Source organism: Mustela lutreola, chromosome 13 (genome assembly GCF_030435805.1).
Source record: "Mustela lutreola isolate mMusLut2 chromosome 13, mMusLut2.pri, whole genome shotgun sequence".
Classification (NCBI taxonomy): domain Eukaryota; kingdom Metazoa; phylum Chordata; class Mammalia; order Carnivora; family Mustelidae; genus Mustela; species Mustela lutreola.
This window is the reverse complement of record NC_081302.1, coordinates 80,458,308-80,485,646: the sequence shown is the minus strand read 5'-3', so window position 1 is coordinate 80,485,646 and position 27,339 is coordinate 80,458,308. Positions and strand designations below refer to the sequence as shown.

General features: G+C 37.8%; 1 pseudogene; it reads right to left on the bottom strand.

The window, feature by feature from the left end:
- Positions 1-1,614: 1,614 nt before the first annotated feature.
- LOC131813644 (mitochondrial import receptor subunit TOM20 homolog) lies at positions 1,615-22,546 on the bottom strand (annotated as a pseudogene).
- Between the last annotated feature and the right edge of the window lie 4,793 nt (positions 22,547-27,339).

The following is a 27,339-nucleotide window of genomic DNA, read 5'->3' as shown; positions in this document are numbered from 1 at the left end:
ATTATTCAGACTAGAGAAGTTTTTCATTTTAGTTATACTTTTCAACATCAGAATTTCTCTTCGACTTCAAATAATAAGGGTGCCTGGCTAGCTCAGTCAGTACAGCATGTGACTCTAGAGTTTGAGCCCCATACTGGGTGTAGACCATTACTTAAAAATAAAATCTTTTATAAATAAAAGGAATAATAATTTATGTCTCTTTATTGTTATTCTCTATTTGATGAGACATCATTTGCATACTTTCCCATAGTTCTTAGACATGATTTCTTTCAGTTCTTTCAACTTATTTATTATAGGTGATTTAAAATCTTTGGCTAATAAATCCAACTTTTGGGTTTCCTCAGGGACAGTTTCTGTTAACTGCTATTTTTCCTGTTTATAGGCTATGCTTTTTTGTTTGATTATAATCTCTTTTTGTTGTTGTTGTAGAAACGGGATATTTATGATATGTGTTTTTTTTTTTTTTAAGTACCAAGGATCTTTATTTTCAGACCTAATGTTGAACCTGTGACTGCAGATAACATGTCACTATTTCGAGAACACCTTCATTCTTTCCAAGTCTTCAGCCATAAGGTTATACCTTATTCTCATCATAACAAGATAAATGAATGAGATTGAAGGAGGATTAAGGAGATACACTGAAGATAAAAGCAAAGGGGAACAAACATTTTACAAGTTTATCATCCCAGTTACCCTAAAGGTTAAGTTTCAGATTTACAAGAGTAATGACAGAACAGCATGATTTCAGTGAAAACCAACACAAGTTAGATCTTTAAAAAAAAAAAGGGGTGGGGGTGGGAGAATCAGTTCAGAAATACTAAGTCAGGCAAGCATGCAAACTTCAGAGTATAAAAAATGCAAGGCCTGGTTGTCCAAACAAATATATCCCTCAGGAGATGGTGGTGCTTAACGGAAACAAATGAATTAAAAGCTGAAAGGGACACTTCTCTGAATTAGCAGACCAATTCCCTCATTTTTTAAGTGAGGAAAGAGGGTAGACAGTAATTAGTGAGGCTCACATGGCTAGAAAAAGGATGTACATAGATTTAATTCCCGGTGCTATTTACTACATACATCTAAAATACGATAAATATCCAGAACACATTAAGCCCACCGATTAAAATGACAAATACACGGGGAGGAGGTGAATTAATACAGCACAGCAGCACTTCTCACATCCTATTTAAGAGATTAAAAGGAAAAAAATAATCTCTCAAAGATTTTAATGCTCAGTCTTGATAGACTCCATCCAATTCTTTAATGTAGAGCAAATGTACGAGCTTAAAAAGAACGTGCATTCTTCAGCTTTCTCCTATACTTTTTCGGCCTATCTTTCAAAACTAAGCACTGAGTATTTTTAACCTAAGTAATGTGATGTTATATGTACACTTTAATTGCACGTTTTAGGAATAAAATCCATGATATTTTGGTAAATCAGTATATTTATAAAATGGACCGCATAGTGTATCAAAATACACTTTTCACTGGGAAAAATAAATAAAACAGGCGAATGGATCTACACAAAGTAAAAATTAACTTTGGTAGATTTCAGGGTAGGACAGTCCGTAACAAGCCTATTTGCCCTTTTCCCCCCAGAGCTGCTCAGCTTCCAACTTCAGATTTTAAAAATATTTTTAATTGAGATTATGTTGACATGTTCTCATTCCACATCATCTTCAGCCAAGCTCTGAGCACTTACAATTCTCTGACTAATTGTTGGAAGCTTGGTCAGAAGCATCTGGAACACTGGTGGTGGGAGAGTCTGCTGTAACACTTGCAGCAACTGCTGTGGCTGTCCACACACAGCAACTGCATTTGTCAGATGGTCTACACCTTTCTCATATTCGCCTTGGGCTAGCAACTCTTCCCCAAGTTGTATTTATTCAAGGAAGAATCTCTGAACAGCTTGGGCATCTTTAAGGTCAGGTAACTTGCAAAGTCCGGCTCTCTCCTTGGCAAGCTTTTGTTTCTTTCTTCGTTCTCGAAGCCTGTTCTCGAAGTTGGGGTCACTCGGCCTCTTGCGGCCGAAGCAGATGCAGTACCCGCTGCAGAGAGCCCCGCAGACGCCGGCGGCGCCGGCGCGGTTCCGGCCACCACCTTCCCACGGCCCAGAGGCAGGAGCGAGCGCGGCGGCGGCGGGGCCGGCGAAGAAGCTGTGGGCCGGGAAGCCGCGACCACGCCGCTGCGACCGGCCGCTCGCCGCGGGAGACGCGGAAAGCTGCTCTCTGTGTTTTAAGTGATTGTTCGGTAAAGTCCGTTCTTTGTTGTGTGGGCACTGAAGTCTCTGTTCTGGTGCCTTAGCAGTCAGCCAGTGATTGATGGGAGGTTGAACGAAGAAGTCTCTCAACCTTTGCTGAGGGGCTTGGTATATTTGTCGGGGCGTTCCCTCAGTGCTCCACCGGGCAGTTCACAACCCTGCCTTGGCCTTAGCCTTCACTTTCTGCTTGCACAGAGTCTCAAAGTCAGCCAGAAATGAGAGCTCAGAGCCTTCTCAAGTCTTTCATGGTCATGCACTAAGCTCTTTGCATGTACATGAGCCTCTAGAATCCCAGGAATATGTTGAAGTTTTTCAGGGTTCCATGTGGACATCTTAATTCTTCAATTTTCCCTTTAATTTGTGTTTGTTTGATCAGCCTCTCATCAGCCCCAAGCGTTAAAGTTCCCTCCAACAGCTTCAGTGCTAACTAATTGCCACTGATTTTCTTTCGTAAGCGCTCCAAAGTAACACTGTTTGCACAGAGGCAGCTCTTGAGTCATGAAATAAAATGCCTTGAAAATGGAATCGTTTGGTGAGATGCTAGATAGGCAAATATTGACAGTTCTTTAGGTATGGACATTTCAGGGAATTCTAAACCTACCCTAATCCTATATGTATTGATAGGCTGCGAGTTTAGCCAGCTACCAGAGTGGTGAGGCTCTTTGTTTTCATTGCTACTCCAGAACCTGATAGGGGAATGGGATTAAGAGAAAAATGAGATAACTAACTGAAGTCAATTTGCAGAGTTTGGAAAAAGATGATTTTGACAGTTTTGCCATTGTTGCTATTGCTTTTACTCCACCATTCCAAACATTAAGCTCTACTTTTTAAAAGACAAATACCATATGATTCCACTTATATGTAGAATTTAAACAACAAAATGAATAAACAAACAAAAAGCAGAATCAGACCTATAAATACAGAAAACAAACTGATGGTGGCCAGAAGGGAAGGGCTGGGGGTGGGGCGGGATGAACAAACCGCGAAGGAGCGAGAGAAATACAGGCTTCCGGTTATGGAGTGAGTAAGTCATGGGAATAAAAGGTACAGTGTAGGGAATATAATCAATGATATTGTAATAGCAATGTATGGGGACAGATAGCAGCTATACTTGTGGTATGGAAAGCATAATGTATACAGTTGTTGAATTACTATACTATTTTCACCTGAAACTAATGTAATGTGTATCCACTATAGTGAAATTTAAAAAAATAAAAAGCAATTCAAATAGTAGAAATAGAACAAAAAAGTGTTGTAAATAAGGTTTCTACCCTAAACACCTCGACCCTGGATCCCAAACAGAATATTTTTTTAAAGATTGTGTATTTATTTATTAGAGAGAGACAGCAAGAGAGTTAACACAAGCAGGGGGAACGAGAGAGAGAGAGAGAAGCAGAGAAGCAGGCTTTCTGCTGAGCAGGGAGCCCATTGCAGAGTTTGATCCCAGGCCCCGGTATCATGACCTAAGCCGAAGGCAGATGCTTAACGACTGAGCCACCCAGGTACTCCCAGAATATCAACTAGTGTTAACAGCTACTGTGTGTCTTTCATAAATACATGCCTAGAGAAGCATGTATATAGAGAGACAAAAGATCTGTATTTCCTTTTATACATATAGAAATATACTGTACTCTCTATTATTCACCATTTTTTTTAACTTGGTAATTTACCTTAGATATTGCTACATAGAGCTATTTCAGTTTGTTGTTGTGGTTGTTTGGTATTGTAAGATGAATAGGGCATTATTTACACATTTTCTAGTAACAGACACTTGGTTTGGTCTACTATTTTGTTATTTCAAACAATGATGGGATGAACACCATGGCATTTACATCTCTTTGACCATGTGTGCTATTACTGAACGATAAGTTCCTAACTAGGAAATGTAAGGTGTGTTTGTTTTCAGATATTGATGGATGTTGGAAAATTGCCTCCAATGATGTTTCATCAGTTTATGCTTCTGTTTGTGGTAAAGGAGAATGCTGTTTCTCCTCATTGCCACATTGGATTATCAAGTATGTTTTGCCAATTTCAAAGATGAAAATTTCTCCTTATTGTTTTACTTCTCTTCTCTTATAATACCTTCTCATATATTTCATATATTCATATGTTTGTGAGTCTTCTTCGCTTCACACACAGCACCTCTTTTCATATCCTTCTCTCATTTTTTTATTGAGTTTTAATTTGTAATGCTCTTTGTGAGTTAGAGTCGTTGGACTTTTGGTCTGTTTTACATATTACAAATATTCTTTTCTCTAGCTGATTAGTGGTCACATGGTGTGGTTTACAGTACTTTTTTCTTTGTTAATTTTTTTTTTAAGCAGTCAATCAGATTTCCCAGTCTTCTTCCTACCTGTATGTCTTGCTTAGAAGGGCATTTGTTTCTTCTCAGTTCATAAAAATTCATCTCTTATTTCTTCCAGGAACTTATTGTTCCATTTCGTTATTTATTTGGGTGGCTTATTGTTTGTGAGGGCTAACCAGTTGTCTCTGCATCATTCCTCTCTGATTTAAAACGCCACTCTTGGGGTGCCTGGGTGGCTCAGTGGGTTAAAGCCTCTGCCTTCGGCTCGGGTCATGATCCCAGCATCCTGGGATCGAGCCTCACATCGGGTTCTCTGCTCAGCAGGGAGCCTGCTTCCTCCTCTCTCTCTGCCTGCCTCTCTGCTTACTTGTGGTCTCTGTCTGTCAAGTAAATAAATAAAATCTTTAAAAAAAATAAATAAAACGCCACTCTTCTTAGGTACTAAATTCCTTTATGTAGAGAGAATATTTATGGACTCTCTATTCTTTTCCATTGATTTCTTTGCCAACATTTTAATGGGTATTTTTCCATATGACCTTTAGAATCAGCTTGTCTATTTCTATTTCTCTGTTGAGGAAAAATTTACGTTGTTACTTTTGTTAAAATTACATTAAAACGGGTGCCTGGGTGGCTCAGTGGTTTAAAGCCTCTGCCTTTGGCTCAGGTCATGATCCCAGGGTCCTGGGATCAAGCTGAGCATCTGGCTCTCTGCTCAGCGGGGAGCCTGCTTCCCTTCGTCTCTCTCTGCCTTCTTCTCTGCCTAATTGTGATCTCTGTCAAATAAATAAATAAATAAATCTTTAAAAAAAATGACATTAAAACAGGAATCTCAGATTTTTGCACCTATCAGTCAGAATCTTGCGGAAAGCTTGCTAAAACATAGTTTGTGGGGCCTCACCTTCAGAGTTTCTAATTCACTGAGTCTGAGTTGAGGCTTGGAATTTGTGTATCCTAAAATTCAAAGGGTGATGTTGATGCTGCTGGTCTGGGACAACTCTACTTCCGTGAAGTAAAAATGTATTCATTTTAAGAGAGTTGTTATCCTTCCAATATTCATTCTAACAGCAAGGTATGTTATTCCATTTATGTTCTATTTTCTTAGTAGAGTTTCAGTGTTTTCTTTATATTGATACAACTTATTGTTTTAAATTTATTCCTCTGCAGTTTCTTTTTTGTTGCATTGTAATAAAGGTTAGTTTAGGGGCACCTGGGTGGCTCAGTGGGTTAAAGCCTCTGCCTTTGGCTCAGGTCATGATCCCAGGGTCCTGGGATCAAGCTGGGCATCTGGCTCTCTGCTCAGCGGGGAGCCTGCTTCACTTCTTCTCTTCTCTGCCTGCCTCTCTGCCTACTTGTGATGTCTGTCAAATAAATAAATAAAATCTTAAAAAAAAAAGAGTACTAGAAACATAAAGTTTAAAAAAATAAAGGTTAGTATATAATTATTATTTAATAATTATTTAGCAATTTTTGAATTATTATTTTAAATATTTATGGTTAGCAAGTCTTCCCTGTTCAACTTATTACAATGGAAGTGGGAATAATATTAGGTTACTTTCTGAGAATTTGGAGGACATATTAGGGAAAGAGAGGAAGGTGAGCTTTTTTTTTTTTAAAAGATTTTATTTATTTATTTGACAGACAGAAATCACCAATAGGCAGAGAGGCAAGCAAAGAGAGAGGGGGAAGTAGGCTCCCCGCTGAGCAGAGAGCCCAATGCGGGGCTCAATCCCAGGACCCTGAGATCATGACCTGAGCTGAAGGCAGAGGCTTTAACCCACTGAGCCACCCAGGCGCCCCAAGGAAGGTGAGCTTTGATAAGAAAATGTTAATAAAACTTTTTCCACTCGTGGCTTAAAAAATGTTTCCTTCATGTGATTCTAGGGCTGGAAAAATTAGTTGGAATAATTAATTTTTCTAAAGTATAGAAAAAGCTCTGAAAACCCGCAGGCTTCACTAACATGTATGAGGAATCACTAATATCAAAGATGGGTTACATTCAGATAGCTTGAATTTTGGTCATATATGTAAATTAGAGTCCATGGACATTGCTAGGAAGGGTGAAAGTGTAACTTGCAAGGGCAAGGGGTGAAGGGATGAATGAAGACTAACGAACAGATCCTTTAACTTTTATAGAAAGTAAGCACCTTTCCGGACCATAGCATATGCCCCTGTTTTATTGCCTAGACTGAGGATAGCTGAAGACTACTTTTAAGATCTGCAAGATAAATTTTGAAAATTCAGCCTAAATATTTCTGCAAACAGTATAATCCAAATCGTATTTCCCAATCAGCCTAGTATCTTTTTCCCTCTCCTTCTATTGGTTAAAAAAAAAATAAAAAGAAATGGAGAACACATGTTCTCCATCCTGTTCTCCAATAGTAGGAACATACTATGCTATAGGTGAGAATTTTCTTATTTACTGTGGTATTCAGAATACGAGTTCCCCAAAGGTGCCTATGTTCTGATCTGCAGAACCTGTGAGTATGTTACCTTACACAGCCTAAGGCGAATTAAGGTTACAGATAGGGTCAAAGTTGCTAATCAGCTAACCTTAAGAGGGAGAGTATTCTAGATTATACAGGTGGGCCCAGTGTAATTACAGGGGTTCTTTAAGATTTTATTTATTTATTTGACACACAGAAATCACAAGTAGGCAGAGAGGCAGATCGAGAGAGAGGGAAGCAGGCTCCCTACTGAGAAGAAAGCCCGATGCGGGCCTCGATCCCAGGACCCTGAGATCATGACCTGAGCCAAAGGCAGAGGCTTTAAACCACTGAGCCACCAGGCGCCCAATTACAGGGGTTCTTAAAAGAGCAAGAGGAGTGCAGGAAAGAAGGTGAAATATATTTCATGTGATAAAGACTCATTTTGCTCTTGTGGCTTTAAAAATGGAGGAAAGGAAGCATAAGCCAAGGAAGATGTGCCATCTCAAGAATCTGGAAAAGGAAGGTTCCCCCAAAGAGCCCATAGAAAGGAATGCAGCTGTCCCCAGCCTTAACTCAGTGAGACCTATACAAGGTTACTTGACCCTATACAACAACAAGGTAATAAAAAGCATTGTTTTAAAGTATGAATTTATGGTAATTTGGTAACAAATAGGAAATTAATGCAATTATTAAACTATTATGACAGAGTACTCACGAATACTGATGCTTCCTTTTTTTTTTTTCTTAAATTGTTAGCATTTGTCCAAATATCTAAAAGGTTAACTTTTTTTTTCCCCAATTAACAGCAAATTTTTGGAAGTTGAATATCTCAGAGTTCATTTAGGGCAATACTTATCCAGAAATCTGGTCTATCTGCAAAGTGACTAAGGACCTCATTGGCATATCACCCTGGAAAACAGCTGAGTCAGAATTAAGATTAAGAGCTTTGGAGTTGGAGGCTCAGAGACCTAAAACCTCTGCTAGGACTGAATATGTGACATTGGATAAGTTATTTACTCTCTCCTCTTTTTTCTTATACTAGAACTTAAATCATAAGGTTATGGTGAGGATTACCTGAGAGGATATATGTATAGCACTTAGCATGATTCTAGCCCATAGGCAAAAAAAAAAAAAATCATAAAATGAAGACACAGATTCTCAAAAAAAAAAAAAAAAAACCGTAGTGCCTTTCATCATAAAAGCAAAAAAATCTAAACGACTCAACTGTTCCCAAAGGCATAAATACAGCAATTGACATTCATAATGGCATTCATAAATGATCAAGTATAAGGTTTTTTAACAATTCTTTTAAAGATCTTTAAAATATGTGACTGTTGGTATTTAAAGTGGCAAGATTTTTGTACCTCAAAAATTTATGCATGTGGAATTTACATCAAGAGTGTCATATGAACAAAACATTTTATAAGGTATATTTTTACTAGGACTCAAACCTTAGCTCCTCCACTTTTTGTTCATCTGTAACATATGAGACACTTCATCTTACTTAGCCTAAGTTTTCTTCTATAAAATTTGGATAATAGGAGAGGTACTTGGTAATGTGGTTGGGAAGATTAGCGATAGTACATTTGAATCACCCCCTTGAATATACCTATAAGTGATTGTTCCATAAGTGGTGGTTATTCGTCATTGTTACTTTGTGATCCTCTAAAACTGCATTGACTAAAGTCAGTAGTAACCTAATTATGAAATACTCTGGGTCTTTCTCTTCCTTTATTATAGTTTGTCTTACACTGGATACTACTGAACCTCTTCAAATTCTCTCCTTTCTCCTTTTCTGGCATTGTTCTTAGCCTTTCCCCCCCCCCCCCCAGGTTATTTATTTATTTATTTATTTGACAGACAGAGATCACAACTAGGCAGAGAGGCAGGCAGGGAGAGAGGAAGGAAATCAGGCTCTCCGCTGAGCAGAGAGCCCAATGCGGGGCTCCATCCCAGGACCCTGGGATCATGACCTGAGCCGAAGGCAGAGGCTTTAACCCACTGGGATCATGACCTGAGCTGAAGGCAGAGGCTTTAACCCACTGAGTCACCCAGGCTCCCGTTTTGCTTATTCTTCTTCCTTTGCCCAAACCTTAAATATTGTTGTTTCCCAATTTCTATAGCTTTTTAAATTTTTCTTTTTCCCGTGCACATTGTTTGTGAGTATGATAATGCTTCTTATACTAGCTGAAACCTTTTCCCGGAGCACCAGTTGTATTGCTCAGAGACCTCTTTCTTTTTTAAAGTGAGAGAAAGGAATGCATTTTCTTTTCGAGTTTGCTTCATTTATAGCCTTAAGTATTTATATGGTATGTGGGTATGCATTTGTATTGTGACTTTAACCCAAAAACATTAATTAGGTGGGTCTTTTCCAAATCTTTAATCTCTACTAATCTACTAATGGTTGAAAAATGGTACCTGTAACTGTGATGGGCATGTCTTTGGAATTAGTTAAACACATTTGCAAGTTTCTGAACCATTTACTTGTTTTTCTGGGCACTACTTTATATCCTTTGTTCCTTTGCTTCTTTCTTTCCTCCATCCTTCCTTCCTCCTCCCGTCGTCCGTCCGCCCCTCCCTTCCCCCCTTTCTTTCTTCTTTTAAATTTCAAGTTAGGTAACATAGAGTGTGGCTCTGCTTTCAAGAACAGAATCCAGTTATTCATCAGCTGCATACAACACCGAGTTCACATTCAAACCAGTGTCCTCCATAATGTCCATCACCCATCGAGCCCATTTTCCCACCCACCTCCCCTTCAGCAACTGTCAGCTTCTTGTCTACATTAAAGAGTCTCTTGTGGTTTGCCTCCCTCTCTGTTTTTTATCTTATTTTATTTTTCCTTCCCTTCCTCTTTGTTTATCTGTTTTTCTGAAATTGCACATATGAGTGAAATCACAGAGTATTGGTCCTTCTCTGACTGACTTATTTCACATAATGCCCTCTAGTCCCATCCATATCATTGCAAGTGGCAAGATTTCATTCATTCTGATACCAAGTAGTATTCCATTGTACATATACCACATCTTCTTTATCCATTCATCTGTTAATGGACATCTGGGCTCTTTCCATAATTTGGCTATTATTGATAGTACTGCTATAAACGTGGGGTGCATGTGCCCCTTCAAATCAGAATTTTTGTATCCTTTGGATAAATAACTAATAATACAATTGCTGGGTCATAGGGTAGCTCGCATTTTAACTTTCTGAGGAAAATCCATACTGTTTTCCAGAGTGGATCACCAATTTGCCTTTTAACTAACAGTACAAGAAGGTTCCCCTTTCTCTGCACCCTCACAAACACCTGTTGTTTCTGAGTTGGTAATTTTAACCATTCTGACAGGTGTGAAGTAGTATCTCATTTTGGTTTTGATTTGTATTTCCCTGATGATGCAAGATGTTGAGCCTCTTTTCTTGTGTCTGTTAGCCATCTGAAAGTCTTTTTTGGACAAGGTTCTATTCAAGTCTTCTGCCCATTTCTTAACTGGATTATTTGTTTTTTGGGGTGTTGAGTTTGATAAGTTCTTTATAGATTTTGGATACTAGCCCATTATCTGATATGTCATTTGCAAAAACCTTCTCCCATTCCATCGGTTGCCTTTTGGTTTTGTTGATTGTTTCCTTCAGTGTGCAAAAGCTTTTTGTCGTGATGAGGTCCTGATAGTCCATCTTTGTTTTTGTTTCCCTTGCCTCCGGTGATATGTCTAGTAAGAAATTTCTATGGCCGAGGTCAAAGAGGTTGCCGCCTGTGTTCTTCTCTAGAATATTGATGGTTTCCTGTGTCACAGTTAGGTCTTTCATCCACTTTTAATTTATTTTTGTGTGTGGTGTAAGAAAGTAGTCTGGTGCCATTCTTCTGCCTGTCACTGTCCAGTTTTTTCCAACACCATTTTTTAAAGACAGTGTCTTTTTCCCATTGGATATTTTTTCCTGCTTTGTTGAAGATTAGTTGACCTTACACTTGTGGGTCCATTTCTGGTTTCTCTTTTCTGTTCCTTTGATCTATATGTCTGTTCTGTGCCAATACCATACTGTCTTAATGACTGCAGATTCGTAATAAAGCTTAAAGTCCGGAATTGTGATGCCTCCAGCGTTTCTTTTTCTTTTTTTTTTTTTTTTCTACATCACTTTAGTTATTTAGAGTTTTGTCTGGTTCCATACAAATTTTATAGTTGTTCGTTCTAGCTCTGTGAAAAATGCTGGTGTTATTTTTGATAGGGATTGCATTGAATATGTAGATTGCTTTGGGTGGAATAGACCATTTAACAATAGTATTTTTTTTCTTGCAATCCATGACATGGAATGTTTTTCCATTCCTTTGTGCCTTCTTCAGTTTCTTTTATATGTGTTCTCTAGCTTTCACGGTACAGAACTTTTATTTCTCTGGTTAGGTTTATTTCTAGGTATCTTATTGTCTTTGATGTAATTGTAAATGGGATTGATTCCTTGATCTCTCTTTCTGCTCTTTTATTATAATTGGTGTATAGAAATGCAGCAGATTTCTGAATGTCCATTTTGTATTCTGTGACTTTGCTGAATTCACATATCAGTTCTAGCAATTTGTTGGTGGAATCTTTCTACATAAAGGTTTTCTACATAAAGTATCATGTTGTCTGAGAAGAGTGAAAGTTTGACTTCTTCTGTGCTAATTTGGATGTTTTTTATTTCTTCTTGTTGTCTGATTGCTGAGGCTAGGATTTTCAGGACTGTGTTGAACAATAACAGTAAGAGTGGACATCCCTATCATGTTCCTGACCTTAGGGGTAAAGCTCTCAGTTTTCCCCATTGAAGATCATATTAGCTCTTAGTCTTTTGTATACAGCCTTTATGATGTTGAGGTATGTTCTTCTATCCCTACATTCTTGAGGGTTTTTTTCGAGGACGATGCTGTACTTTTTTCAAATGCTTTTCTGCGTCTGTTGAGAGGATCATATGATTCTTATCCTTTTATTAATGTGGTGTATCGTGTTGATTGACCTGCGGAAATTGAACCACCCCTGTAGCCCAGGAATAAATTGCACTTGATCTTGGTGAATAATCCTTTTAATTTACTGTTGAAATTGATTGGCTAGAATCATGTTGAGAATTTTTGCACATGATCATTGGCCATATTGGTCTGTAATTCTTTTTAATGAGGTGTTTGTCTGGTTTTGCAATCAAGGTGATGCTGGCCTCATAGAATGAGTTTGGAAGTTTTCCTTCCTTTTCTACTTTTTTAAACAGCTTCAGAGGAATAGGTATTAATTCTTCTTTAAATGTTTGGTAGAATTCCACTGGGAAGTCATCCAGCCCTGGACCTTGTGTTTTGGGTTATTTTTGATGATTGATTTAATTTCTTTGCTGGTTATGGGTCTGTTCAGATTTTCTATTCCTTCCTATTTCAGTTTTGGTAGTTTATATATTTCCATATATTTGGTAGTTTATATATTTTGGCATATAATTGCTTATAAGATTCTCCTGTAATTATTTGAATTTCTTCATTGCTGGTTATGGGCTCTCCTGTTTCATTTGTGATTTTATTTATTAGTGTCCTTTCTCTTTTCTTTTTGGTAAGTCTGGCCTAGGGATTTAACAATTGTGTTAATTCTTTCAAAGAACCAGGTCCTACTTTCATTGATGTGTCCTAATTTTTTTTTTTACTTGTATATCATTTATTTCTGCTCTAATCATAGTTATATCCCTTCTTCTGCTGATTCTGGGCTTAATTTGATGTTCTTTTTCCTGCTTCTTTAGGTGTAAGTTAAGGTTGTGTATTTGAGACTTTTCTTCTTGAGAAAGGCTTATATTGCAATAAAATTCCTTATAACTGCATTTGCTGCAGTTTTGGACTGTTGTGTTTTCATTTTCTTTTGCTTCCAATTTTTTTTTAATTTCTTTAATTTCCTGCTTAACCCATTCATTCTTTAGTAGGATGTTCTTTTACCTCCATGCATTTGTGGTCCTTCTAAATTTTTTCTTGTGGTTGACTTCAAGTTTCCTAGCACTGTGGTCTGAAAATATGTATGGTATGATCTCAGTCTTCCTGTGCTTGTTGAGGCCTGATTTGTGATCCAGTATTTGATCTCTTCTGGAGAATGTTCCATGTGCACTCAAAAAGAATATGTATTCTGCTGCTTCAGGATGGAATGCTCTGAATATGTCCCTTAAGTCCATCTGGTCCTGTGTGCCATTCAGTCATTATTTCCTTGTTGATCTCCTTAAGATGATCTGTCCATTGGAGTGAGTGAGGTGTCAAAGGCCCCTCCTACTATCATATTATTATCAATGAGTTCCTTTAAGATTGTTACTAATTGATTTATATATTTGGCTGCTCCCAAGTTGGAGGTATAAATATTTGTAACTGTTAGAGCTTGTTGGATAGACCCCTTTATTATAATACAGTACTCTTCTTCATCTCTTACTACAGTCTTTGGTTTAAAATATAGTTTTTCTGATGTAAGTATGGCTATTCCAGCTTTGTTATGAAGTCCACTAGCATGATTCATTAGCACGGTGTCCATTAGCCTGGTCCTCCACCCCTCACTTTCAGTCTGGAGGTGTCAGTTGGTCTAAAATGAGTCTCTTGTAAGCAGCATCTTGGTGGGTTTTTTTTTTTTTTCTTTTTTAATCCATTCTGAAGCCGTGTGTATTTTGATTAGAGCATTGAGCCTATTTACATTCAGAGTAATTATTGATAGATAGGAATTTAGTGCCATTGTATTACTTGTAAAATCGCTGTTCCTGTAGATTGTCTGTGTTCCTTTTAAAAATGGTTTAAAAAGTTCCTGTCACTTTTGGTATCTATTTCCTGCTCTAAGAATCCCTTTTAGTATTACTTGCAGAGCTGGTTTAGTGTTCATGAACTCCTTTAGTTTTTGCTTATCTTGGAAACTCTTTATCTTTCCCTCCATTCTTAATGACAGCTTTGCTGCTTGGCTGTGTTATTTTTCCCAGTCAGCGTGTTGAATATATCATGCTGCTTATTTCTGGCCTGCTACGTTTTTGGGGACAGGTCTGCAGCTAACCTTATGTGTCCACCCTTGTAGGTTAAGGACCTTTTGCCTCTGGCTACTTTCAGAATTCTCACTTTATCTTTTTTGTTTTGTGAGTTTCACTATAATATATCTTGGTGTTGACCTGTTCTGTTTGGGTTTTGAGGGGAGTTCTCTGTGACTCTTGGACATAAATGCCTGTTTCCTTCCCCCGATTAGGGAAATTGTCAGCTATAATTTGTTCAAATAAACTTTCTGCCTCATTTTCACACTTTTATTCTTCTGAGACTCCTGGGATACAGATAATATTGCACATTGTTGAATCACTAAATTCCCTAAGTTTGTATTCATGATGTTTTCTTTCCCTCTTCTTTTCAGCTTCGTTATTTTCCATAATTTTCACTATCACCTATTTGGTTCTCTGCCTCTTCCATCCTCATTGTGATTACATCCAGTTGGTTCTGCATCTCAGCTATAGCATTTTTATTTCAGCATGACTAGTTTTATCTCTGCAGTGAGGATTTCTCTGGTCTCTTCTATGCTGCTTTGAAGCCCAGGTAGTATTCTTATGACTGTCATTCTAAATTCTTGTTCAGATATATTGATTACATCTGTTTTGAGAAATCCCTGGCTGTGATTTCTTCTGCTATTTCTTTTAGGGAGAATCCCTCTGTCTTGTCATTATGTCTAGGTTTCTGTCTTTTGCATGTCATGAAAGAATGTTAGGTTTCCTGCTCCTGAGAGGAATACTATATTAAGAAGGGGTCACACACTGTCCAGGGTCTTGCACTTCAGGAAGTGTTTCTGTTGTATGCTGTGTGCACTCTGATGTAGTGTTTTGGCTGCTCTTTTCCATAGGTCAGTTTGCTCAGACTTCCTCCTTGCTTGCAGTGGGAGGTGGTTGAACCTTTCACTAGGTGTGCTTTGATTTGTTTGTTGAGATAAGCCTAATTTTAAAAAAAAAATTAAAAAAAAAAGGGGCTGATCTAAGAAAAGAGAAAAGGAAAAGGAAGAAAAAACAGACAGACAAACAACTATAACCCTGATTCCAAATAATGAGAAAGAAGGAAGGAAAAGGGGGGGAATCAACAACAACAAAAAAAGGCTGATCCTACAAAGGAAAAAAAGAAACAAACCAACAAATAAACACAAAACTATAAGCCTAATGCCAAAGGAAGAAGAAAATAAAGAATAAAGAAATAAAAGAATTCTTAAGAAAAGAAAACCTGGTCCTATTTCCACCAGGACTGAAGCTGATGCTTTAGAGCACTCTGTGATTAGTAGACCTGGTACATGTGGGGCAGCGTATGTTGTTCTGAGGGAGAGGCCCCCTGTGCTGGTTCACAGTCAGACCTGCCTTAGGAAACTTGCCCCTGTTGGGTGCACAAGGGCAGGGTTTGGTGTAAGGGACTCCAGCCTCCCCTGGAGGTTCTGTTTCTCTCTTAAGTCCAACCATGGTGGTGGGGGGAAGGGAATGTGTGGAAGATCCTATCACCCCACCATCTCAACCTGGGGGAAAACTCACAGCTGCTACTGTTTAGGAGGCCCTGATAAAAAAGTGAACAACTTCTTCTCCTGTGTTCCAGGCTTTCATCATATCACTGCACCTCAACTTCCCTGTGCCTGGCCATCTGCACACGCTATGCCACAGTTATGTGTTTTATCTTTGTCCCATGGCTGGTATTGAAAACTCCAAATCTTAAAGGACCCAGCAAGGTGTGGGCCTGCTTCTCTCCCTAGGAGGAGAGGCTTGCAGCTTGCCCAGCACCATTCTGTCCCATAAAGGCAGTCACACAGAGTGGAGTCTGTTGGGCCCCACAGTGGAAAGCTGTGACCAGCATATCTGCCCTCTACACATGCTTCTGTCCCCTGCTGCTAAACAGCCACTCAGTGGCTCCTAGGGGGCCTTTTGTCCACAGAAAAGCAAAATCCCTCTTCCACATGTACTCCAGGAGGGGGAGTGATTTCTCTCAGTGCCATTCAGGGGATCCCCTCACCCCAGCATATTGCAGGAACCCTATATGCTGTTCTTTTTCCTGCCCTCTCCCTCTCTCCCTGGCTTCACTCTACACAAATGGCTCCCTCCCTTTCCCAGCACCACAGCTTTTCTCTCCCCTAGTTCATAGCTCCAAACCTCACATCTGCCACTTTCCCTCCAGTTACGCAGATTATTTTCTTAATCCTCAAATCTATTTCCTAGTTGTTCAAAATGATTTGATGTTGAGCTCCTCTGTTTGAGGGATAAAGCAAACCCAGGGTCCCCCTGCTACTCTTCCAATTTTGTCTTTCTTCTCAGTGACCTCTTCTAATTGAGCATATTTAAAAGTGCACATAATCATTTTCTGCATACTTTTTCCCCACTCTGTACCGATGCTGATGCTACTGTTAATTCACTTGTTCAATCACTAATTAAACATATATTGAATGCCTACTATGTCCTAGGCCCTGAGGGTACAGTAGTGAAGTAAACAAATTAACAACTATTTACCCCTCAGGGAACACATCTGTAGTGGAAAAGACAAAGCAAATGAATCTGTTGTGTGTCTGATATAAATTCTGTGGGGAAAAATAGAGGAGGAAAGAGGACTAAGGAGAGCCAAGATGTGGATAGGGTTATGATTCTAAGTGGGATGCTCAGGGAAGCCATCACTATACAGTTACCATTTGAGCAAAGATCTGAGGAGGTGAGGGAGCAAGCCATGGGGGCATTTGGGGAATATTTTCCCAGGATGAAGGAACAGCAGTCGCCCATTGTGAAGCAAGAGTAAGTCTCGCATTTTGGGAAAACTGAGGTAGGAGCAATAGGAGAGAGGTCAGAGAGAGAGAGTTTATAGGCAACCATGGTTGTGTTGTCCTACCTATTTTCTTAAAAATTGGTAACTATCCTTCACTACTTAATCTTTTTCCTTTTTTTCTTTCCTCTTTAACTCTGGCAAGTCACCAAGTTTTAGTGATCCTAACCCTCTTCAGTTCAGACCTTTATCATTGGTCACCCAATTGATCTACTGCTAGCTGCACACTTGACATTCAGCACCCATTCAAGAGCTTATTTTCAAACACTGTCTGCATTGCAGGGCTGCACTAGGTATTGTAGATACACAGGCCATCAAGCTTGCCCTTAGAAAATTCACAGTATCTGGAGAGAAAATCAACAGGCAGTTGGTCACGTGACAGTGAAGTAAGTGCTTTGAGAAGGGAAGTACAAGCAGACTAAGTACCACATGGTAGATGGGTAGCTCCAATTTTTGAGGGTTAGTGCAAGCTTTCCAACAGAAATTATCTTCCTGTTAAGCTCTAAAAGATAAGTTGAAGAGTTAGACCCTCAAAATGAAAAGAAAGAATTTCCAAGCAAAGGGACCACTTGTACAAAAGCCCAGAAAAGAGAACCGAATGTGGTTTAGTGTTACCAGATAGAGGACAGAAGAGGATGACTCAAAATCAAGCTGGAGAAATACAAAGGAGCCAGATCATGTATGATCTCTAGAGGCCCTTTTAGGGTGTTTGGTTAATCCATCTGTTACCAACATCATCAGTTTCAAACTTGAATATAATACATACTTTATCTCCGAGAACTGAACCCCACCAATGATTCCTTACTGGCTTTCTGCTGAATTCAAACTGTAACAGGCACACGTGAGGTTCTTTAATCTGCCTTTGCCTCTTCAGCCTCAGGTCCCACAGGCCCCACTCTTACTTTATACACCAGCAGTGCGGGACAGCTTATAATTACATGCCAGGAGGGAGAAGTCTCCAGGACCTACCAAATGCTTGGAATGCTCTTTGGCCCTTCCCAATCTCGTGAATTCATGTTTATCTTTCAAAAATAATCTCAGAGGTCATCCCTTTTTTTTTTTTTTAATATTTATTTATTTGAGTCAGAGTGAGTGAGCCTGAGCAGAGGGGCAGAAGGAGAGGGAAAGAAAAACTCAAGCAGACTCTTCACTTAGTGCAGAGTCTGACACAGGACTCCATCCGTCAACCCCAAGACCATGAGCTGACCTGCAAACAGGAGGTGGGTATTCAACTGACTGTGCCATCCAGGTGCCCCTCAGAAGTCATCTTCTATAAGAATCTTCCCCAGAAAATTCAAACGAAGTTAATCCTTTACTCTTCCATGCTACCACCCCACTTCTGTGTGATCTTTTCATTGCAATCACCTTCATCTGTAACAGGGTGTTTATATATTAAACTTCTCCACTGGTTTGAGCTCTTTGAGGGTCTCTGGGTTTGGTTTTGTCCGTGTATCCTTAGCCTGACAGTTAGCCACACTTAATAAGGCTCGGTTAATTTACACTAAAGAACAATGAGAATTATCTATAGGAAAGAATGAACACTAATTTATAGCTCATTTAAGTCACACAATTGTGATAGAGCTCAGCACATCTTAGCAAAGGAATCACAGACTTTTTTTTAATTCTTAAATTCAGTTCAGTTAGCATATACTGTATTACTAATTTTAGGAGTAGGATTTAGTGACTCATCAGTTGCATATAGCACCCAGTGCTCATTATATCAGGTTATGTCCTTAATGCCAATCACCCAATTACCCCTTCCCCCCACCAACCTCCCATCCAGCAACCTTCAGTTTCTTTTCTAGAGTTCAGCCTTTCTTATGGTCTGCCTCCTTCTCCATTTTCATTTTGTTTTATTTTTCCTTCCCTTCCCTTATGTTAATCTGTTTTGTTTCTTAGATTGCACATATGAGTGAAATCATATAGTATTTGTCTTTCTCTGACTTACTTCACTTAGGATAATACACTGTAGTTCCATCCATTGCAAAAGGCAAGATTTCATTCTTTTTGATGGGTGAGTGATATTCCATATAACACATGCACACACACATAACAAATCTTTATCCATTCATCTGTTGATAGACATCTGGGCTCTTTCCATATTTTGGCTATTGTAGGTATGGCTGCTACAAACACTGGGGTGCAGGTGCTCCTTCAAACCACCATGTTTGTATCCTTTGGTTAGATACCTAGTAGTGCAATTTCTGGGTCATAGGGTAACTCTCTTTTTAAATTTTTGAGGAACCTGGGCGCCTGGGTGGCTCAGTGGGTTAAGCTGCAGCCTTCGGCTCAGGTCATGATCTCAGGGTCCCGCATCGGGCTCTCTGCTCAGCAGGGAGCCTGCTTCCTTCTCTCTCTCTCTCTGCCTGCCTCTCAGTGTACTTGTGATTTCTCTCTGTCAAATAAACAAATAAAATCTTAAAAAAAAATAAATTTTTGAGGAACCTCTATACTGTTTTCCGGAGTAGCTCTACCAGTTTGCATTCCCACCAGCACTGTAAGAAGTTTCCCTTTTCTCTGCATCCTCACCAACATTTGTTGTTTCCTAAGTTGTTTATTTTAGCTATTCTGTCTGGTGTGAGGTGGTATCTTGTGGTGGTCTTGATTTGTATTTCCCCGTTGGTGAGAAATGAGCATTTTTTCATGTGTCTGTTGGCCATTTGTATGTCTTCTTTGGAGAAACATTCATGTCTTCTGCCCATTTCTTGACTGGAATTTTTGTTTGTTGGGTTTGAGTTTGGTAGGTTCTTTATAGATTTTGGATACTAGCCCTTTATTTGATATGTCATTTGCAAATACCTTCTTCCATTCCATAGATTGCGTTTTAGTTTTGTTGACTATATCCTTTGCCATGCAAAAGCTTTTTATCTTGATGAAGTCCCAGTAGTTCATTTTTGCTTTTGTTTCTCTTGCCTTTGGAGATGTGTCAATCATCCAGAGTTTTGTCTTCTCTTAGTCTCTCAGTTCTCTCATCTGCTAAATGAGGATGAAAATACCTATACCCTAAGATTTCAGTGGTGATGAGATTTGGAACATATATGACATAAACTAGAAACTTAGTTAGATGTTCATGATCCGGTGAGATTTTTATGAGTTGGACAAAATGTTATTTTATCCCTTTCAGACCTGTAATCACTGTGATCACATTATTATAGATTGTCCCATTCAACATTAATAGGAGTCTAGGTATTATGGATTCTGAGCATCTGACTTATGAAGACATAACTAATGCTGTCTTTGTACTGTGCTCATGCTGTGTTCCTCTGGAGAGGAGGGCTTATTCCTTGAGCCTCCATGTTGCCTTTTTGCCAGTGGCCATTATCCATGACAAAAGGAAGACAGTTTCCCAGCCTCCAAACAAGGAACCTAGAAAATATTTTCTTATAAAAACTGTGCTATGAATTCGATTAATTCATTATTAAGGTTTCCCCCCAAAGCTATTTTATTTTTAACATAAACAGTTGTGCATTTTTAAACATACAAATGTATTCACCATATTTTTATTGAAAATTGGTCTTTTTATTAAGGGGATCCAGACTAGTTTATCATCCTCCACATGTTGGTCTTTATTCTGAGCTAGCATTTCGAAGACTGAAACTTCCGTCGGTCAGTTCCATGTCCACACCAAAAGATTCTGTACCCAGAGGACTTGTAATGATGTAGTATTACATTGTTGCTTAAAAACTTTGTATGGATTGATGAAGACCTTTTCTCATATTATTTATATGTAGTTTTGGGGAAAGATGAAAAACAATAAAAACTGTAGAAGGGTAAAGGACTTTCAATTAGAGTGCTGGGTAATTTTCAAAAAGATTCATGTTCACTTCCCCTTTTTCATAATTTGCTTGATTTTAGAAGGTATGACTTTTAGAAAATAGGTCTATCTTTGAGATTGATGGTTGCTGTAAATTTTTAAAATTGTAGTAATTCAGATATATTTCATGTTAATGAAATTGGTAAGAATAGTCTAAGGCAGCATTCTTAATATATACTTATATACAAACATCTTTTCTTAACTGTTCTTAGTAAAAAAATGAATTAAAAGTAGAGAGGTACAGATTTGAAATATGTTCATGTTGGGATGTGGTGCAATGCTTATAATATCTCCTACAAATATGATTTATGTGAAAATGTGTTGTGGAGCTCAAATGAAAAGCTCTGCAAATTGGAAAAGTTAATATTTCAAAACTATTTGTGTTAAGGACATCTGAGAGGAAATGATGAGACCTGGATCCTAGCTTTTTTATCACTGACTATGACCTCTGGCAAGTCAACCTTTTAGCTCTGTTTTCTCTTCTTAAAAATGAAGGCAAGGTCTAGGAGAGTACTAAGTTTCCTTCCAGCTGTAAATTTCTGTTATTGTTACTAAATCTTGATATGAGAAATTAGTCATGCTATACATAAAATTGTTTTACTCAAGAATTATTAACAGCATGAAATTTAATATTATAAATTGGTCTTTTAAAAAATAAAAATTTGAGGTTTTTTTTCCTAAATATTTGTTGTTTTATACACTATATTTCTTTATCAGACTTACTCTTTCTGAGAAAGAAAAGAAAATATTCTTCTTCCTTTTTTTTTTTTTTTGAAAATATTCTTCTGAGGTAAATCTCTTACTCTTCAGATTTCCTGCTGCCTCTCCCTCTGCCTACCTCCCACCCACCGCCAGCACCTTTCCCACGCATACACACTGAACGTAATCCTGACAACCGCACAACCCACAGAGTAATAGCAGAGGAACCCTGACAAATTCCAGGCACCACTCTCTGCAGTAGAAATAGACCTATACTTGGCAACTGTGTTGTGAAAATATAATTCAGAGGAAGTAAATACATGCACAATTGTCTCAAATAGTATGATTTATAGCCTTGCACAGTTTAGGGGAGAAATGGCATTTCTTCACTTACACACACACACACACATTTTAAACCTTTTTTCTCTATTCTCTGTAAAAAATAATGAACAAATTAGTTTCACATCTACAAATATTAGTTTTGGATACAGATACATAGTTTACATACACTTAGCTTTTTCACCATGTTTAGCTTTCAGAAGATTATCACTCTTGAATAAACCCACTTTAGTGGGCAGTAAGTGACCAAAAGTGCCCTTAGGCACTTAGCCCATAGGGCTCAAGTCTTAGCCTTCTAGTCTGTTGTAGCAGTCCAGAGACTGCAAGGGCTAATCCAGTTTACAGAGTCAAGATCCAGAAATAATAATCCATCAGACTTGCATTTCATTAACCAAAGGAGTTTTGGAATTATGGTGAAGCCAGGACCTGGACCTGAGCTCTCCTAGTTGCCACCTATCACCTGACCTTGAGAAACATAATTGCTATGGCACACTCCAAAGAAAAGACTTTGAGAGTCAAGTCAGACAAATACTGAGAGGAACCAGAAAAGCTTTAAAGATGAGAAAGAATTAAATCAGAAAAATTCTATTTAGGTTGGAGAAGCATTTCTTGGAGAAAGTGCTTGTGGATTCTCCAAATGACTTTAATCCATAGTTCATTTATTTTATAGCATATACCTTCAAGTTTCAATAGGAATGTACCCATTTCCTAGTAAATAGTTTGATTATTTGAGATGATGTTTCACATCTCTTGTTCTGGTGGGTGTTTGTCCTTGCTGTGGTTTGGTACATTATAGGAATCATGAGGATACTTTCATTTTTCCTTTAATTTCTGGTTTATTAATTCTCTCATCAAAAATCTGCACAATCACCACAGATAAAGTCACTGCCAAGTGTTTCTCCTTCTGTTGTTGAATCTCCAGTTCACTTTTTGCCAGCACCAACATTGGCTTTGTAGTCCCCCTGACTTTCTTCATTCTGCTCTTGCATTACTTTCACTGTTTTCGTGAGGTCTTTTTCTTCTCATACATCCTCTGTCTTGCAACTCAATTTTTGGGTTCATTTTTCTTTGCATTATCCAAGTAATCCTAAGTCATACCAAAGTCAGTTGTCTTGGCACCACTGAAATGGGTTTTGAATCCAAATACAAAGATGACGTCTCTTGTGGTCTTATACATTTTGGCTAGTTTTTCCCAAACTTTTGTCTCCTGTTCTGCTGCCTTTCTGGAGTGAAGAACATCAATGACCATTTGTTTCCACTGAGATAGTATGATGGTGTGAACTTCCTGGTCCAGATAGTTATTGTGTCCTTCATGATAGTTAACCAATCTTCAAAAGCCAAGGAGGAAACCCAAGATTATTTCTTCAAAGAGTTAAATCATGGGCTTATATTATTCCTTGAGCTTGTTTCCTAGTGTCTCAGTACCCAGCCTCCTGTTTTGTTAGCATTTTGAGTAGAGAAGTTATACACTATACACTATAAGAAACTGTACACCCAGAGAGGTAAGCAGAATAGTGAAATTGTGGCAAAAGGGCCATTTATATTTCTTACAGGACATAAAATTCAGAAGTTAAAATCTAGGGCCTAATGAATGGGGAGTCTAATGAGGTACTCTTCCTACATAAAGCCAGGGACATATAAAAATACAACCAACCCAAACCATAGAATACATCAGAAAATTTGCATTGACATTGAGAAATTGCCTGTCTTGGATATATCACAACCACAAAAAAGTTAATAGATGGATTTGCAACCTATATTCTTACTACCCAAAAAACTTCTCCCAAATGTCAAGCTGTGCATATAATTGAAAGTGTTTGCAATTAGTAGTGCCTAAGAATTTTATTACAGCAAATGCAAATTCTTTTTGATTGGACTGTCTCTCTACGATAGGTTTCAAATAATTCTCACAATTAGTTTTCAAAGGAAAATAATTCATCACAACAACATCAATAAAACTAGTACACAAGGAAACAATTCTCAAGAGATCATTGGCAGTTACAACCTGATGGCAATAAAAGATTTTATAATTATCAGGCTTTGTTTATAAAGCAACTGTTTTATTTCAAGAAATTAAAGCCCCTTAAAACATCTGCAGTGTATGGGAAAATGATTTTTGAATGATATAGAAAATATGAAGAAGAACCAAATGTAAGTTCTATACCTGAAATACAAAAATTGGAGTGGAAAACTCATTGGGTGAGTTTAACAGATGAGACAAATTAGAAAAAGAATTAGAAAACTGGAAGTTACTAAAAGAAGATTATACACAAAGAAAAGGAATACAGAGAGACAAAAAGATTATATGAAAAGAGGTTAAGAAAAATGAAGGATAGAATTAAAAGATCTAAAGCAAACTTGATCATAGTTTCACAAGAATAAGAGAGAAGGAGAGCAACTGGGGCAAAGATAATATTTGAAGAGACAATGCCTCATTTTTTTTTTTATCAAAATGCATGCTAGACACCAATCCAAAAATAAAGCAACCAACGAATTCCAAGTATATTAAAAAGAAATCCAACTCTAGACACAGGCTAGTGAACTACAGGTTCACTATGGTGAATTCATTATGGCAACACCAAAGACAAAAATGGGGATTTTAAAAACCATCTAGAATAGAAGTACAAATTACCTCCAGCAGATCAACAATTAAACTTATAGTAGACTTCTTATCAGCGATAGAAGCCATGGAAGATTGCAATGGTATCTTCCATATACAGAAAGAAACAACTGACAATCTCAAGTACTTTTCCCAGGGGCACCTGGCTGGCTCAGTCAGTGCGGCATAGGACACCTGGTCTCAGGGTTGTAAGTTTGAGCCCCATGCTGGGTGCAGAGATTACTTGGGAAAAAAAAATTTTTCAAAAAATGAATATAAATAATAAATAAATAAAATACTTCTCCCAGGAAAAAATATCTTCCAGAAAATGAGAGTAGGGAGGAAAATTCATTTTTCCAACAAACAAACAAACAAAAAGATGGAGTTTGCCATGATCCATACTAAAGCAAATTTTAAATTTATACTTCAGAATAAGTAAAATGATCAGAGATGGAAAATCTAAGCTACAAAAGAAATGAAGATTTTTTTTAATGTAAAGAAATGAATAAATGTAAATAAACACTGGCTGCATAAAACAATAATACTCAAGTTTTATAAAATTGAGAAGCAATTTATATATATGAGTGAGGATTGAAATAAAGTATCTTAGGATCCTTGCATCATCTTGGTAGAAATTAGGAATGATAGTTAACTTTCGTCTTAAAAAGTTGTGTGTAGGGACGCCTGGGGGGCTCAGTCAGTTAGAGCATCTGATTTTTTATTTTAGCTCAGGTTATGATCCTGGGTTGTGAGATCAATCCTGCTTAAGATTCTTTCTCTTTCCCATTTCCTCTGCCCCTTCCCATATATCCCCACCCTACTCTCTCCTTCTCTTTCTCTTTCTCAAAAAAGAAAAGAAAAGAAAAAGGCTGTTTATAGCTTTTAATTGCTAGGGAAACTGCTTTTAGAAATAACATATAAATTCCAATTGAATAGAAGATGAAAATGGAATTGTATTTGCCACAGCATAAAAATGATGTCAGATGTCAATGAACAAATTTAACAAAATACATGTAAGATATTTATAGAGAATGTTATAAAACTTCAAAATGGATGGATGAAAAGATATGTTGGGGTAGATCTATCTCAATTTCTCTCTCTCCCCCTGCCAACACACACACACACACACACACACACACACACACACACGAAGACCTCTTTTTTTTTCCACTTCTACATGTCTAAGTAACTTGTTATGGGACTCTTTCCTTTTTTTTTTTTTTTTTTTCCGTTTTAGATAATCTTCATTTACTTACTTCAGTGAAGGTCAGAATTTCAGTATCTTACATCATAGGTACCTGCTCCCAGACTTACACCTATAAAGATATTCCTATAAAGGTATGCAGACACTTTACAGTGGAGAAGTTTGCTTAGTTAGCATGAATTCAGAGCAAGGGAAAAAATCATGTGGATAGGCTGTTCTCATTCAGCCAAAGTCTTGATGCATCTGTAAATCCTATTGGGAGGAATCAACTGCAGGACAAGATAGTAGTGTTTCTGGGCCAGGGAAACGTCTGGCGCAGCCCTGAAGGTTCATTATTATAGGGGTGTATCAAGTAAGCCTAATTTAGGCTTTATTGCCGAAAAAGTCTCCTTCTGAGGGTCCTGTTGTTTCTTTAACTACACCATTTGGCCAACTAAGTTCCTGTAAGTCATGGTCTAGACACCAAACTGTGTCTTTCTATGGAGTCCTTAAATGTTAGTTCTTTGATTAGTTTTGTTTTGTTGCATCTAGTTATAACTTCCTTTGTCACCCAAGTTCTAGAGGACACCTAAATTTTTCCTTGTATGTGCCAACAAAAAAAACTTACAATAGAGATGTGACTATTGTTATTGGATGACTTTAATGAAATGGCATTTTCTTAATTAAAGATGGTAGATTTTTGCATCAAAATTAACAAACACAATAAAGCATTCAATAAACAATCATGATACTTTGAAATAATGAGGAATCAGAATCTCCTGCATTCCTTTCTCCCTAATGCTTGTTTGTTTGAACAGTCTTAAAAAAAAAAAACACCAAAACACTTACTTCCCCTACAAAATGTGTGAGAGTTGTCTGATACTATGATTCATGTGAGATAATATTAATATTTTAAAAGCAAATGTTGTTGCTTTTATAATTATGTTTACTATTTGCCACCTAATGAGATATCATAAGAGCAATTATATTTCTTAATTTGGTTGTTTCTTAAATAAACATAAGTCATTGAAAGATAAGAATATTTCATTTGACTCCATTTCTTCACTTTTAGTTTTAGGTATATTATTGCAGAAGATGAAATCTATGGTCAGAATTCTTTCTGGAATCAAAGCTATCTAAATTCAAATCTCATTTCTGCTGTTCACTATCTGTGTGAACAGATATTAAATTATTTAATTACCAAATAATTTACTAGCTATAATTTAATAATTACAAAATTATTTAATTTCTCTACTCTCGGTTTACTTATTGGTAAGTAGTAGTACTTACCATCATCTTCTCCACTAAGTTATTTGTGTTAGTTAAATGATGTAATGAAGAGAAATGCTCAAGCGTAGTTGCTGGCCTCAACGAATGCTCAATAAATAATAGGTGTGAGCACGTGTGTTTTAAGAATGCATCCCAGAATGCCTGGAGACGTCTGCGTACTTGCTGTACCTCATCCTCCTCTTCAGCCCTGGGTTTAGGAATTTATATGGATCAGGCTGTGTTCCTTGAGGAGAATGGGTGACGGAACAAACATTTGTTCTTATCAGAGTGACTGTACATTGTATGCAAGTGATCACACTCTGTATTCTATATCTGCGGGTGAGGACGTGCACCTGGCCCAGCAAAGTGCATGCAGCCAAGTTAACCGATATGCCTCAGTCTCATACGTGGAGGGAGAAATATTATATATTTCCAGAGGTTAGTATAACTTTTATTGTCTCCGGATTTGAGAGTTCGGAGGCTGGCTTGCTCCTCATTCTGTCATAAAGAAGATAACTCATCATTTTTCACTGTATCCTGAAGGTGTGACTTTCTCTCTGAATCCTTTAGATGAGCAAATATTGATGATTTGCCCAAGTGGTATCCATGTCTGATCTTTCTGTCCGTTCACACTGGTTATTAACATTGGTGGATACAGTGGTCAGTCGTGCTGTAATCTGCATAATCC